A 15,278-nucleotide genomic window follows, 5' to 3' on the forward strand; every position below is an offset into this window, starting at 1 on the left:
CTTTCCAGTCTTGATTATGAATTGAGGCATTTCTTGGCTTCCCTGGCATTACCATTTAGCTTGTCCAGAGTACTGGGAAAATGGCACATTACCAAACTCCTTGATGAGGGAAAACAAAAGCTGATCATTGGATTGGAGGGATGATTTTCATTGCTCTCTCTTCATCCCTTCTTGTCATTTCTGCCTCTCTCACAGGTAAATGTGTTCATGCTCACATTTAGGGTGGATGCCCTGGGACACGGGCAGACATGGAGCAACATACTCATGTCTGGCAGGGTTAAGCTCTACAAATCCCAGCACGTGTCCTTACAACTCATCTCATCCCCGTGACAACTGTGTGAGGAAGGGATTTGGGCTTATAATTTCTTCAATATCTAAATAATGATTGGCTCTACCTCATCCTTTGGACACAAAATTTTATTTTATTTTTTGGAGCAGGGTCTTACTCTCTTGCCCAGGCTGGTGTGCAGTGGCACAGTCATGGCTCACTGCAGCCTTGACCTTGCAGACTGAAGCAATCCTTCTGCCTCAACCTCCCTAGTAGCTGGGACTACAGACAAGGACTACAATCCTAGGCTAATTTTTAAAAATTTTTTTTGTAGAGATGGGGTCTCACTATGTTGCCCAGGTTGGTCTCCAACTCCTGGGCTCAAGGGATACTGCCACCATGGCCTCCCAAAGTGTTGTGATTACACATGTGAGCCACCACCCCTGGCCTGGGTGCAAATTTTGAAACACAATAATAACTCTAGCACTATCCTCCTCTCACTCTAGTGGGTTGCAATGGATGGGTTGGGGGTGGTCGTTTTCCAGATCAATTTCTGTGTGCCTTAGAGAAAATAAGCTATCATGCTAACAAAGTTATTAGGCATATCAAACATATCAATATATGTAATGAAGAAGGAGGCAATAAGTGCTTAGTATTTAGGAAATATTTAATCCTACACAGTAATCATTAAACAAATAAACAAAGCTCCCACATGAAGTAGAATGTGAGTTTCTGAGGCCAACCTGAAGTTTAGAGCTATTTTAGGGTAGGCAGGTCCTGGGCTTCATTTGCTTCTGAGATTTTCCATGAAAGAAATGTCTGTTCCTCTGAGGAAGCCTGCAGCCATGGGTACCTCTGCAAGGCACAACTAAATGGGATGTCTGTAAAAAGCACAACCCTCTGTGAAAAAATAATTATGAGGCAGTCTGGAATTTTGAACACTGCATATTAGTGATAATAAGAATTATTGTTATTTTAGGTTATATAAATGTGTTGCAGTTGTTCCAAAAAAGTGCTTATCAGCTGGGTGCGGTGGCTCACGCCTGTAATCTCTGCACTTTGGGAGGCAGAGGCAGGTGGATCACTTGAGCCCAGGGAGTTCAACACCAGCCTGGGTAACATGGTGAAACCCCCATCTCCACAAAAAATACAAAAAACTAGCCAGGTGTGGTGGTGCATGTCTGTTGTCCCAGCTTCTCAGGAGGCTGAGGTGGGAGGATTGCCTGAGCTTGGGTGGTGGAGGCTCCAGTGAGATCGCACTACTGCTCTCTAGCCTGGGTGACAGAGCCAGATCCTGTCTCAAAAAAAAAAAAAAGAAAAGTCTTTATCATAATATACCTTAAAATATGTTAAAAATATGAATATATCTCTATATAATTGTATATATTTAATGTATAATTATACTATATGATTATAATTGACATATTAATTTAACATATTTTATATTATAAATGTATTTACTGTGTATTTGATATACGTACATTTAATGAGTGAAATACTGGGATATCCAGGTTTACTTCAGAGCTATCCTAGTATATGTGTGTGTGGGGTGGGGGTGGCAGTTAGGTGGTGCTTAGATGAAATAAGATTAACCGTGAATAGACAGTTGGTGAAGCTCGGTGACAAACATGACAGTTCAGGATACTATTTTCTCCATTTTCGTATGTATATTGGAAATTTTTTATAATAAAAAAGTGTTTTTTTTTTTTTTTTTTTTTGGTGCAGTGGCTCACGCCTTTAAATCCTAGCACTTTGGGAGGCTGAGGTGGGCAGATTGCCTGAGCTCAGGAGTTCAAGACCAGCCTGGGCAATGTGGCGAAACCCTGTCTCTACTAAAAATACAGAAAATTAGCTGGGCATGGTGGCATGCACCTGTAATCCCAGCTACTCAGGAGGCTAAGGCACAAGAATTGCTCGAACTTGGGAGGCGGAGGTTGCAGTGAGCTGAGATTGCGCCACTGTACTCTAGCCTGGTCGACAGAGTGAGACTGTCTCAAAAAAAAAAAAAAGTTTTTTTTTGAGAATAGACAAAGATAATTTTAATGTGTAAATTTGAAATGATTTCTCCAAAAAACCTAGACAGTAAATCTACGGAAAAATTACTGTGATAGTGGTATAATGAAAACTTCTGTGTAGATGACAATTCCAAAAGGCCAACAATCAACAATAAAAAGAAAAAGCTTAACCTTATTGGTAAACAGGAAAATGCAAATTAAAACAAAACTCATTTGACTTGGAAACTTAATAAGGCTGACATTGCCTTTTTTTTTTTTTCTTTGTTTTAGAGACAGGGTCTCACTCTGCTGCCTAGGCTGGAGTGCAGTGGCACAGTCATGGGTCATTGCAGCTTTCACCTCCTGGTCTCAGGTGATCCTGCCACTTCAGACTCCTAAGTAGCTGGGACTACAAGCACATGCCACCGTATCAGGCTAATTTTTGAAATTTTTTTTTCTTTTTTTTTTTTTTTTTTTGAGGCGGAGTCTTGGTCTGTCGCCCAGGCTGGAGTGCAGTGGCGCCATCTCGGGTCATTGCAAGCTCCGCCTCCCGGGTTCACGCCATTCTCCTGCCTCAGCCTCCCGAGTAGCTGAGACTACAGGCGCCCGCCACTACGCCTGGCTAATTTTTTTTGTACTTTTAGTAGAGACAGGGTTTCACCCTGTTAGCCAGGATGGTCTCTATCTGCTGACCTCGTGATCCGCCCGCCTCGGCCTCCCAAAGTACTGGGATTACAGGCGTGAGCCACTGCGCCCGGCCTAATTTTTGAACTTTTTGTAGACATGGTGTTTTGCCATGTTGCCCAGGCTGGTCTCAAACTCCTGGGCTTAAGCAATGCACCTGCCTTGGCCTCCCAAGGTGTGTAATCACAACTGCTGGGATTACAGGTATGAGCCACCAGGCCGCATTTCCAAATTTTGATAACAATTCAGAAATTAGTAAATAGCATAAGCCACTACTGTGTGCATAGATCGGAAGAATCATTTTGGAGAAATATTTGGCAGTATACATTAAATTTAAACTTGAGTCCTCTCAAAAAAATGAATTCTTATCCTTGGTATATGCTCCAGAGAAATGCATGTTTATGTATGTACACCGAAAACCATGTAGCCGTTTATAATTGCTAAAATCATTGGGAATGAAACAAAAAGCCTTTAATAGGCAAAATTTTTTTTCTTCAAACCATCATAACGTTCTGTATAGAAAAAAACACCTTTTTTTCTCCCTATTGTACTGCTTTTAGTCACAACACTTCACTGCTGACAATGGATTGTGTGGATTTTTATTTCCTCACACCAACCAATTCTCCAAGACCAAGTGGGTGTCTAACAATTCAGTTCAATTCAACTCAATTCTGTCACTAACCAGAGTTAGCACCAACCTCACTGATTAAAGGCTGAATCCCACTAGACTGCCTCCCACTTCACTTGCCAACTACAAGTAGTAGGTTCCCAGGTTACCCACAACTTCTGTCTGACTTGATTACAAATCAGAGGTTCTGATGACCCCCTCCCTTGGGTTCAGTAATTTGCTGGAGCACCTCACAGAAATCAGAAAGACAGTTTACTTAAGTGGAAGTGGTGAGAATCAAAATGCAGTCACTACTGTTGAGAAAATCCTGATAAATAGAGCTAGGGAAGGCCTCCAAGAGAGGGTTCTCATGCTTGTTTGCTTGATAACAAAAAAGACTATGCAAAAACCACAACCTTGCACAAAGGCTATCACAAACTTACACAAAAAAATACTTCTGCAAGAACTTATGCCCAGCAACTGCCTGTCCAGTTTCGGACTGTTGTCATCCTTGTTATTGATCTTTGTAGGTAAGAATAAATATTTCAAAACAATTATATAATCTTTGTATTTTTTTTGAAGACCTTTGTCTTCCTTTACCTTCCTGAATATGCACATAGTTTACTAAGGCATGAGTATTCCTCTTACAGTGTTTTATTCCCAGGTAAGTATCTTTCCCTCTAGGGAGGATCTCTCTGTTATTTAGGTTGGCACTTACTATTGTGGACTTATAACACAGGATACTTTAAATAATACAAATGAGCAGCCAAATGAAGCAGTACATTGGACAAGGTCTGGAAGGATTTCAAGCACAGGAGCTTCTGTCCCCGTGAAGTTGGGGTTAGTCACCCTCCTAACATGGGAATGTGTTCATCAAACTGGAAGCTCTCCAAATCCCTTACTCTTGGAATTTTTATGGAGGCTACATCATGTAGGCATGACTGATTATTAACTACATTTCTAGCCCTTCTCCCTTCTCCAGAGAATAGGGGATGGGGCTAAAAGTTCTAAGCTTTTAATCATGGCTTGGTCTTTCTGGTGATCAGCACCATCCAGGAGATGAACAAGAGACGCTTCAGTAAAACAAAAGACACTCCCATCGCCTAGGAAATTCCAAAGTGTTTAAGAGCTCTGTGTCAGATATTCCCATCACTAAGGAAATTTCAAAGGTCTTAGGAGCTGTATGTCAGAAGCTGCATCAAAGTTAAACTATTAGAACAAAAGATTCTCCTAGAACCCCTATTTACAAGGTTTCTAGGAGCTCTGTGTTAGGAACCAGGGACAGAGACCAATGCATATATTTCCTATTACTTCAGTGTTTATCCCTGGTCTCTGATCACAGACCCCTCACCAAAAAATGATCATATCTACCAGAACATTTACATTTAGTGTAGCATTTATAGAACAGGTAGAGCAGTAGTACCAATACAAGTATGCCTAACATTTGGAACCCAGTATGGAGAAAGGATAGATTTAAATAAACAATTAAAGGCTGGGCGCAGTGGCTCACGCCTGTAATCCCAGCACTTTGGGAGGCCGAGGTGGGCGGATCATGAGGTCAAGAGATTGAGACCATCCTGGCCAACATGGTGAAACCCCGTCTCTACTAAAAATACAAAAAATTAGCTGGGTGTGGTGGCATGCACCTGTAATCACAGCTACTTGGGAGGCTGAGGCAGGAGAATCGCTTGAACCCGGGAGGCAGAGGTTGCGGTGAGCTGAGATCGTGCCATTGCACTCCAGCCTGGGCAAAAAGAGCGAAACTCCATCTCAAAAAAAAAAAAAATTAAATTGTCCAATAAGGCTATTTCATATGTTTTCGTATTCTTTTTTTTTTTTTTTTTTTTTTTTTTTTTTTTTAGAGACAGGGTTTTGCTGTGTTGCCCAGGCTTTAGTACAGTAGTACAATCTTGGCTCACTGCAACTTTAAACTCCTGAGCTCAAGCAATTCTCCTACCTCAGCCTCTAGAGTTTCTGGGACTACAGATGTGCACCACTATAACTGGCTAATTTAAAAATGTTTTTTTGTAGAGACAGGGTCTCACTATGTTGCCCAGGGTGGGGTCTGAAATTCCTGGCCTCAAGTGATCCTCCTGCCTCAGCCTCTCAAAGTGCATTTGGATATTCTTATACTAATATGATTATTCTTATCCCCTCCTTCATCGACACATGTTTTTGCCTTATGATAAGGTTTTATAGATTTATTTAGCACAAGAATGAGCTGATGGCTAACTAGATAAAGTTATTCAACAAACCATTTTCCCTAGGTATTTCATCCTGAGGAGGCTTTAACTCCATCTTCCAATACACTTGATCATCAATAATCAGATCATGAAACTTATTTACATGAGGTAGTTTAGTCTTACCAACAATGCCAGTATTACATCTTTTTGTGTTGTGACCATGGTGTAATTCAATTTCATAAAAGAGCAAGAATTTCAAAGGTATTTGCTCTTCCTTCCCCACAGAATCTACTCTTGCTCACACAAGGGCAAATGTCAGTACAATTAGACAGGACAGTTATTTCTGTAAATTAATTGGGAACAAAGCCAGTCAGCCCATCTTGTCTCACAGGCTTGTACTGAGGCTGAGTTCCATTGTGTGTTATTACACAGCGGGGCCCACCTCACACCTATGGGGAGGACACAGTAATATTTACAAGACCTCCTATCCTTATTAACTGTCTCGTGGGATATATTTTAATATCAACCAGTTACAGATGTGAGAACAGTCCTATTACATCTGTGTAAATTACAAGTGTCCCCAGAGAACTTCCACATGTTTGGGGAGCCATAAGACTCACACAGGTGTGCCCCTGGAGCCTCAGCAGCTAGAATAGAAGGCCATCACCTCATGTCCACTTCAGTTTTCATTTGAATTAGTCATGAGGCTACATTGGGTCCCAGCAGAGACCCATTTCCAACATTGGGTTTTAGTAGTGTCCAGCATTATTTATTGAGTCTGCCTAACCCACTTTGCTAACGCCTCATTATCTTCCCAGGCTGACACCCTTTGCCTTCTTCTGGAAAGAGCATTCCTTCTCTTCTAGTTAATACATCTTTTTCCTTTGAATGCTACTCCTCATTAAAGAGCAAACACAACTCATCTTAGTATACCTAGCTTGGCATCTATCTACCCTGTAGCCCGTTTTTGTCTTGTGGGCCAGTGTTGTTTAAGCCACCATTAAAGTATTAGTTACTATTGTGCACTAATGACACCAGTGCACTTAGAATACATGTTTTGCATCCAGAAATGTTGGGTCCCTCATACTAGGCTTAGATGAGCAATCACACGCAGATGTAATTTAGTTTGAGTGTACTATGAGGCCTCCCAGGATTTTCTTGTCTCAGTTTGGGGCCATTTCTTTAGGGGTAATCTGGATCTGCCAAGTGATGCCCCCTACTTTAATTCCATCAGAAAAACACATCATTTTTTGCCTTCTTTTCTTTTCTTTTCTTTTTTTTCTTTTTTTTGAGACGGAGTCTAGCTCTATCACCCAGGCTGGAGTGCAGTGGCACGATCTCAGCCCACTGCAACCTCCACCTCCTGGGTTCAAGCAATTCTCCTGCCTCAGCCTTCTGAGTAGCTGGGATTACAGGCGCCCACCACCACGCCTAGCTAATTTTTGTATTTTTAGTAGAGTAGAGAAAAAAAGAATATGAAATAGCCTTATGGGACAATTTAATTGTGTATTTAGTTTCACCATGTTGGCCAGGCTGGTCTCGAACTCCTGACCTCAGATGATCTGCCTGCCTCAGCCTCCCAAAGTGCTGGGATTACAGGCCGTGCCCGGCCTCCCCTTATTTTCTCTAATAGGTTTTCATCCATAGAAACAAGGTTGATACATAATTGTGCATGGAACACTGTGGGATATTGGCCATGCTGCATTATATTTCAAAGCCCATTATAATAACCAGGGCATTTCTAAGCATTGGATCATCAAGGTTTATAGTTACACAGTGATTACTGTGTTTGGAGCTACATATTACATGGTTTGAAGTCCTAGCAGAAAGCAGTTCTCAGAAATTTCTTCCCAAATGATATCTTTTGTAGTAGATGTCATATTTTCTTTCATCCACAGGCCTTAATGCAGCAGCTGTCCAAACAGGATGCCGTTCATCTTGGATCTGCCATACTTAAACTAAGTGGCTCTTTGTTGAATTGACAGCTGTGCATAGGGCACTGTCTATGTGGCAATAGATTCTGGCCGCTCCTCAGGTGGCTCCAAAGTCAGTCCTGAGCTGAATCCAGCAGCACACCAGCCACCATAGGACATTGTGGGCAAAGGGGCGATCTGGGCATGGTGGTGCCTATCCTGGTTGTGGTGCTGGTCACGCTGTGCATCACTGAGCCTCAGACCCACCTCAGTCTGACAAAGGGCAGCAAGTCTGGTGATAAAGATGATGCAGAGCTAAAACAAAGAGTTTTTCTAAAATGTTGACATATCCATCATATATATGCTGAGGGCAGAGACAAGCAGATTCTACTACATCACTGATTTTAAAAATATATATATATTAAAGAATTGAAATTTTTTCATTTGTTCAGAATGTTTCCAATGAGGAATTAATGCTTTTGTAAAGATTTCCTCTTTCTGCGTGTTGAAATTGCTAATTTAGGCTGGGTACAGTGGCTCATGCCTGTAATCCCAGTACTCTGGGAGGACTAGGTGGGAGGATCACTTGAGCTCAGGAGTTGGAAACCAACTTGAGCAACATAGTGAGACTCCATCTCCACAAAAACTAAAAATAAAAAATTAGCCAGGAATGTTGGTACAATGCCGCAGTTCCAGCTACCTGATAGGCTGAGGTGGGAGGATCACTTGAGCCCAGGAAGTCAAGGATGCAGTGATCTGTGATCATGCCATTGAACTCTAGCCTAGGTGACAGAGCAAGACCTTGTCTCAAAAAAGGAAAAAGAAATTTCTTATTTAATAATACTTTTTAATGGATACACTTTAAGATTAATTCAAGGCCAGGCGCTGTGGCTCACGCCTGTAATCCTAGCACTTTGGGAGGCTGAGGCAGGCGGGTCACAAGGTCAGGAGATCGAGACCATCCTGGCTAACACGGTGAAACCCTGTCTCTACTAAAAAACACACACACACACACACAAAATTAGCCAGGTGTGGTGGCGGGCACCTGTAGTCCCAGCTGCTCGGGAGGCTGAGGCAGGAGAATGGCGTGAACCCGGGAGGCGGAGCTTGCAGTGAGCTGAGATCGCGTTACTGCACTCCAGCCTGGGCAACAGAGTGAGACTCTGTCTCAAAAAAAAAAAAATTAATTCAACTATTACATTCTCTGTGAAGTGTTGCTTAATTCTTTAGGCTGAGTTATTTGCTCCCTCTAAATTTTTCTTTTTGTCTGCTGATTTTTTTTCTCCCATTATATGACTTTATCCAAGCACTCATTCATTCATTCAGTAAATACTGAAAATCTGCTAAGTGTTGGTTAGATGTGTTAGATGCATATTTATAACTATGTGTTTTCATATCTATTTCTTTCATTAGACTATGGAATTCAAACTCCAAGAACAGGACTTGTGTTATCCTCTCTTGCGTTTACATTGCCTATAGCATTGCCTAGCACGTAGTAAATGCATAACGAATGACTGTTAAATGGATGACAGATTGACAATATATTGGAAAGCTAAACACCTAGTTTCTGAATAAAACAATCACCATTTATAGAAACTTTTTGAATACACCAAATCTTTTGATAGCAGAAATAGCTCTATATCTATATTCATATAATGGAATCAGATGTCACAAAAATACGAATTCTGCTCTATTCATATAGGTGGATACGTAATTTAAAAAAAGGAAACAAACCTGAAAATGTTGTACCTCTGTACCAAAAGCAATAATATTAACATGTATTGAGCCTTTACTATGTGCTAGAGGTATTGGAACTCTTTAAATGCATTAACTCAGTTAATCCTCATAACAACCCTTCTATTTAAGACATAAAAAATTGAGGTGCAGAAAGTTTAAACAACTTGCTGAATGTCCCACTTATTAAGTGAAGGATCCCAGATTTGAGCCCAGGCAGTGTATCTCCTGTTTGCATTCTTAACTACTATGCTATACTATAAAGTGTCAGACTAATAAAGTATGTTCAATTCTTTCACATGCTTAGGAACTCAGCTCCAATGCCTGTCCTTATTGTCCTTATTGTCTTAGCTCAGCACTAAGCCTTGGGGTGTGCTAAACTAAGCCGGGTGATGCTTGGCTCACAGACCAAGAGTGTGCCAAACACATCAGGTATGCTGTAGACATCTCTCTCCTGTTTATTTTGTATCCCTATTTCTAGTCCCATACATTAATGTGGTCTCCTGTGCCTAAAGAAAATACTTGAAGATTTAATGTAAGTTATCCTGATTTGGTTAATATAAAAAGCTCTATAGATATCATACCTCAAGCCTAGGGAAAAAAAGGAATTGCATTAATGAGTCTTGAGCCTAACAGTGGCCTCAAGATAACTCATCCCACATGAATGGGTAAGAGATCCAGTGGTCTTTACCATGAGAACTGTGGTTAGTTTGCTAGGGCTGTCATGGCAAAATACCACAGATTGGGTGACTTAAATAACAGAAATTTATTTCTTACAATTCTGGAGCCTGGAAGTCCAAGATCAAGGTGGTTTTTTTTCTAAGGTCCCTCTCCTGATGGCTTCATTTTAACTTAATTACCCCTTTGAAGACCATATCACCAAATGCAGTCATAGTCTGAGGTTTTTTTTATGTAACATAAGGTATAAAACTCCAACATGCTGTGTACTGAGGTACAAGAGATTAGGGCTTCCACATGTGGATTTTGGGGAATAGGATTCTTTCTCTAAGGGACTAATTTTTCTTTGTTCCTCACTTAGAACACCCAAGCAGTAATAGACTTGGACCCCAGGATTTTCTTTTGAAAGGCAGGATGGAGCACAAACTCTGAAGTTAGACTGCTAACGGTGTAAATCCCAACTTGATCACTTACTCCATTTTTTGCTTTGTGCTCTCTGGCACTCAATTTCCCCATTTGTAAAATCTGTGTAATATCTTCGAGAAAATGAGATAATCTGTGTAAAATTAGGTGACATAATCTGTGTAAAATGACTGTGGCAATGATGTAGGCGGTAAGGTTAGTTCCATTTCTCTCTGTTCAAGGAGTAGGTAAAGGTTTCTGTTAGAATCTTGGGAAGACGTCCTTTGCTTGTTCCTCTAGTGGGAATTCAGTATTTTCCCAAGGGAAAGAAAACTCCGAGTATACTTGAGAGTAGTTGAAATACAACTTTTAGGTATACCATGGATTACTTAGGTTTTGTGGGTTGGACTGGGGACTAATAATTACATAGAGCCCTTTATATTGGGAAATGACACTCAGTTTGGGAATAAGAAATAAGGTGTCAGGAGCTAAAGAAGGGGACAAAAAGATGTATTGGATGGGAAATCAAGGACCCAACTATATGGTTGCTGAATAAACTAATATAGAAAAACTATCACTAAGATGAAGCAAACATGGAGGTGTTTCAGGGGCAGCTATAGCTCAGTGGGTTTCAAAGGAAACCACATTTGGGGCCACAAGACATCTCTCAGCTTGAACCTATTGGTGGAGCTCAGGCTTATGATATATTATTAAGATGAACTGAGCAATACTTACTTGCAATTAGAATCCTATACAATTTGTTAGAGTAAGACCAGAAAGAGTAAGACTGGATAGTGGTCTGCCATTTGAAGGTACCTAATAAGCATTTTCTGTGCATAATTACTGCTCACACACTTTGCCCTTTTATCTCATCATAGAAATAGACTGAATAAGGTATAATTTATAGTTTATCACCATATTTCTTTGGCTTTCAGATACTTCTAGAAAACATTTCTGATTATATGTATTTGTATGTGTGCATATATATTATAATAACTATCATAATGGTTTACAATGGAGCTGCATGAAAAAAAATAAAGGAATAAAGTTAAGTAGAAAACGCCAACATACTGCATACTGGTAATTTTCCACTACTTAAGAGAAAATGTCACTTTTCTCCCAAACAATCCAATTCTTACTCTTATCACCAATGTACATAACATGATTGCTATTGCATATCTGCTATGTAAACATTGCTTTAATATTTTTCATTATTTTTGTCCAAATGACCCTGAGTAAATGTAATATCTGGCACAAGGTGCTGGAGTTGTGGCACTGTTTGAAAGCCAGTGGCTTTGTTGCACAACTTGAAACCCTCAGAATTTTGGCACAGCTAGAGTTTTTAAAAATTTTTTTATTGGAAATTTCATTTTTATTATCCATGAAGCTCTATTGTCTAGTAATCAAACACTAAAGTCTAAAGGAAACCAAACAATTGATATAATTTTAACTCTCTAATGGGGTAATAATTTTAAAGATGCTATACACATGAATTGCACCCAGTAGTTGGCAAAGTGTTACCATTCACACATACACACACGCACACACACACACACCCCTTTTCAGTAGAAATAAAATTCATTTTAACAAGAAGCTTACTTCCTAAAAAAGAGGGAATGTTATCTCCTCATTATCTTTCTGTGAATGCTTTCATATTGACTAATGTTAACATTTGCAGAGAATTTTTTTAAATCTCTAAATCACAGTTGTATTATTGTTCAATACAGACAATCTATCTGCTCTCTTCCTACTAAATCAGACATCTTTCAAGAATGTTTAGATTTCTATGTTATACCACTTAGAACCAAAGTACACAATATTTTTTTCATTATAGTGAGAAATTAAGTAGCAACTGTTCTGACACAAAATTTAACAATCCATTTAAAAATAACTTTTATTTAATCTCCATGTCAAAAATGAAATGAGTGTATACATGTTGAATGATCTTTTCTATGCTTACAAAGTATTTTATTATAATTTTTTTCTGAATAATTTTTTAAAGTAAAAACTTAATAGATTGTTAAAAGAAACCTCTCAAATGTTAATCCATAATGCTCACAATAAAATCATTAATTCTCTTAAAAATAAAAAAATACACTAACATTATAAGCAAGGTGGATATGAATTTTCATGATTGAAAAGCTAAAGCTGAATTAACAACACATTGGAAATAATTGACACTTATTTTTTATCATCATCATTATCATCATCACCACAGCCACAATCCCTGTAGAATTTATTATTCTGGATTTTGTCAAAAGCAGCTCTTCAACAGAAGCTTTTTCCCATAAAAGTATTCTGAAATCCTCATAAAATCCAAAGTAGTTCAGTTTTCTTTCCTCATGGAGGAAAATCTGTTTATCAAAAATTTAATTAGATAAACTGAGAAAGAATTTGAATGAAAAACAATGAATAAGCTATTGTTGTAGAGCTAGACTGTGATGTAAGTGCAGAGTTCTAGTTCCTGGCTTCTAGATTTGACTTTGCCACTTGAAAGTTGTTTGATCCTAGGTAAATCATTTAACCCTCCCACTATCATCGCCTAGGGTCTTGGTTTCCACACCTGTAAAACGGAGCCTCAGTACCTTATCCTGCTTACTTCACACTTACTACACTTTTAAGATCAAATGAGATCATGCAAGTGAAATGCTATTGGTATTTCCAAGTGTTATGCAAATGTAGTGGTCGTTATTATTTTTTGAGTAAAGGTGGAAAGCTTGGTGGACTTGCTCAGAAAACCTGAGTCCAAGTTTCTGTTCTTTCGCTTACTAGCTAGGTGGACTTGAGAATATTGGTGGAGCTTTTTCTAAACTGCTAAAAAGGACATAAAAATGCCAACTGCACATATAGAATATATAAAATCTTTATGAAATTCAAGGTAGTCCAGTTTTCTTCCTGGATAGAGGCAAAATTGTCTGTCATAATTTTATTGAAATGAGGTTTTTCTATAAAGCAAAAAAGAATTCGAGTAAGAGGTAATAATGCACAAGCTAAAGAATGTGTTTTCAAAACTGTTAAACTCATTGCAATACTTAAATCCACCTGCTGACAGCCCCTGAATTTTTTTATAGGATGAACTAGTGGAACGATCAGGCTTAAAACAGCAGCTGGATAACGTGTTACCTGAGAGTCAGCAAATATCCATGGTCCTCATCAAGCAGTGCCAGAGAGCCCAGTAGAGGTTAACTGGAAGGTCACCAACTAACTCCCGTGTATTGCTACTTGAACCCTTTGTTGAAAGTCAGGCAGAGCGGTCTAGGATTTCTTTGAATGAAATAATCAAATCTAGCCCATTAAGAGATGACTTAGAAAACAATGAACATGTACGTGAAAATCTTGAACTTTTTTTCTTAACTAAAGCAGACTTTAAGAAATCAAATAGAAATGACTTCCGTGAAATAGAATAGGCAGTTGTTAATATAACCATACAGCAGCTTCAACATAGCAGCTTCTAACTCTAATGATTAGTAAGTTCTTGCTAATATCTGTCATACAGATTTTAATATTAGTAAGTCGTTGCTAATGCTGCTTTTTATATGGCACAATTTAAAAGGACTGTGTGCCAGAAATATTTAATAAGCCCCATTCATTTGCATGGCTTTAAGCAGAGTTATGAAACCTCCACTATTTTCCTGGTTGTTTAGTTTTCCTCAGAAAGTGGCTCTCATTGCTCTCCAGTTCTGTAATCTTTCTACTTCAGCTCTTTAAATTAACTTTGTGCCAGCAACCAGTCTATTTGGCTTTTGGGATGTTTTAATAAATGTTGTGCAGTTTAGCAATAGAAAGCAGGCAAAGAGTCAGACGACCTTCCACCAGATAGCCTTTTATGGTTATGAAAATACTACAGCTTTCCACACTCTTGCCTATTTTCTCTCTCTGTTCTATTTCTGATAAAAATTACTAAAGTGAGGGAAGAATTGCTAAGGACCCAAAAGATTCAAAGGAAGCCCTGTCCCTGAAGGTCAGTGCAACAGAGAAGGAGAGATGTCTGGGTTGGTGGTCATAGAAAACTTCCCTACTTGCTTTTCATAATTAAGTCAATGCAGTGTGCTTGGTGCACTTGCAAAGTGTCTACGGAAGGAGCATCCATCGGAGACTCTCAATAACTTGTTCTGACAGATTAAAAAAAAAAAAAAGTAACATGATCACAGATCGACAGTTGTAGTGGCCAGAGAATAACAAATACTTTTCATTTTTGAGTGTATTGAGCTCTCCCAAGAAGAGAGAGTAGAACAAACAATCAATGCCAGTGCCACATAGCATTGATACTTCTGACTAGAAAAGACATTTCCCAATCAGTCACTGGTTGAGAAAATTTTGTTCAGTAATTAATGTTGCACAACAACCATTGCCCCATCTTATGATAATAGCACTTTAACTTTGAGGGAACTTTTTTCTATCACCTGAGTCAGTTCATATGGTTTGAGTGGGTTGAGCTTCTTTGGAATGTGGGGGTATATTTAACTGAATCCTAGCAAATCAGAGCTTTTTATTCCCCTGGCTAAGGAATTCGTATTCCCCTGGCTAAGAAATATGCATACAAAGTAAGCCAGACTAATGAGACCAATTCTAGGATATTCTCTAGAACCACTGGAAAAGAGAAGCTCTTTTTGCTGGAGTTGCTAAGCTGGTAGAATGTAAACCAAGCACTGCTGGAATTCATCATGTAGAGAGAAACTGTATAAGACTGAAGTTATCACAGAGGAAAACAAAGCAAGAGATAGAAAAAGTAACTTGAGTCCTGAGCACCTGGATTCAGAAGTGCCTGAAGTGTAATTAATCTGGATTTTGCAATTATGTGAGAGAATAAATTCT

This window comes from Pongo abelii, chromosome 14 (genome assembly GCF_028885655.2).
Source record: "Pongo abelii isolate AG06213 chromosome 14, NHGRI_mPonAbe1-v2.0_pri, whole genome shotgun sequence".
In the NCBI taxonomy this organism is placed as follows: domain Eukaryota; kingdom Metazoa; phylum Chordata; class Mammalia; order Primates; family Hominidae; genus Pongo; species Pongo abelii.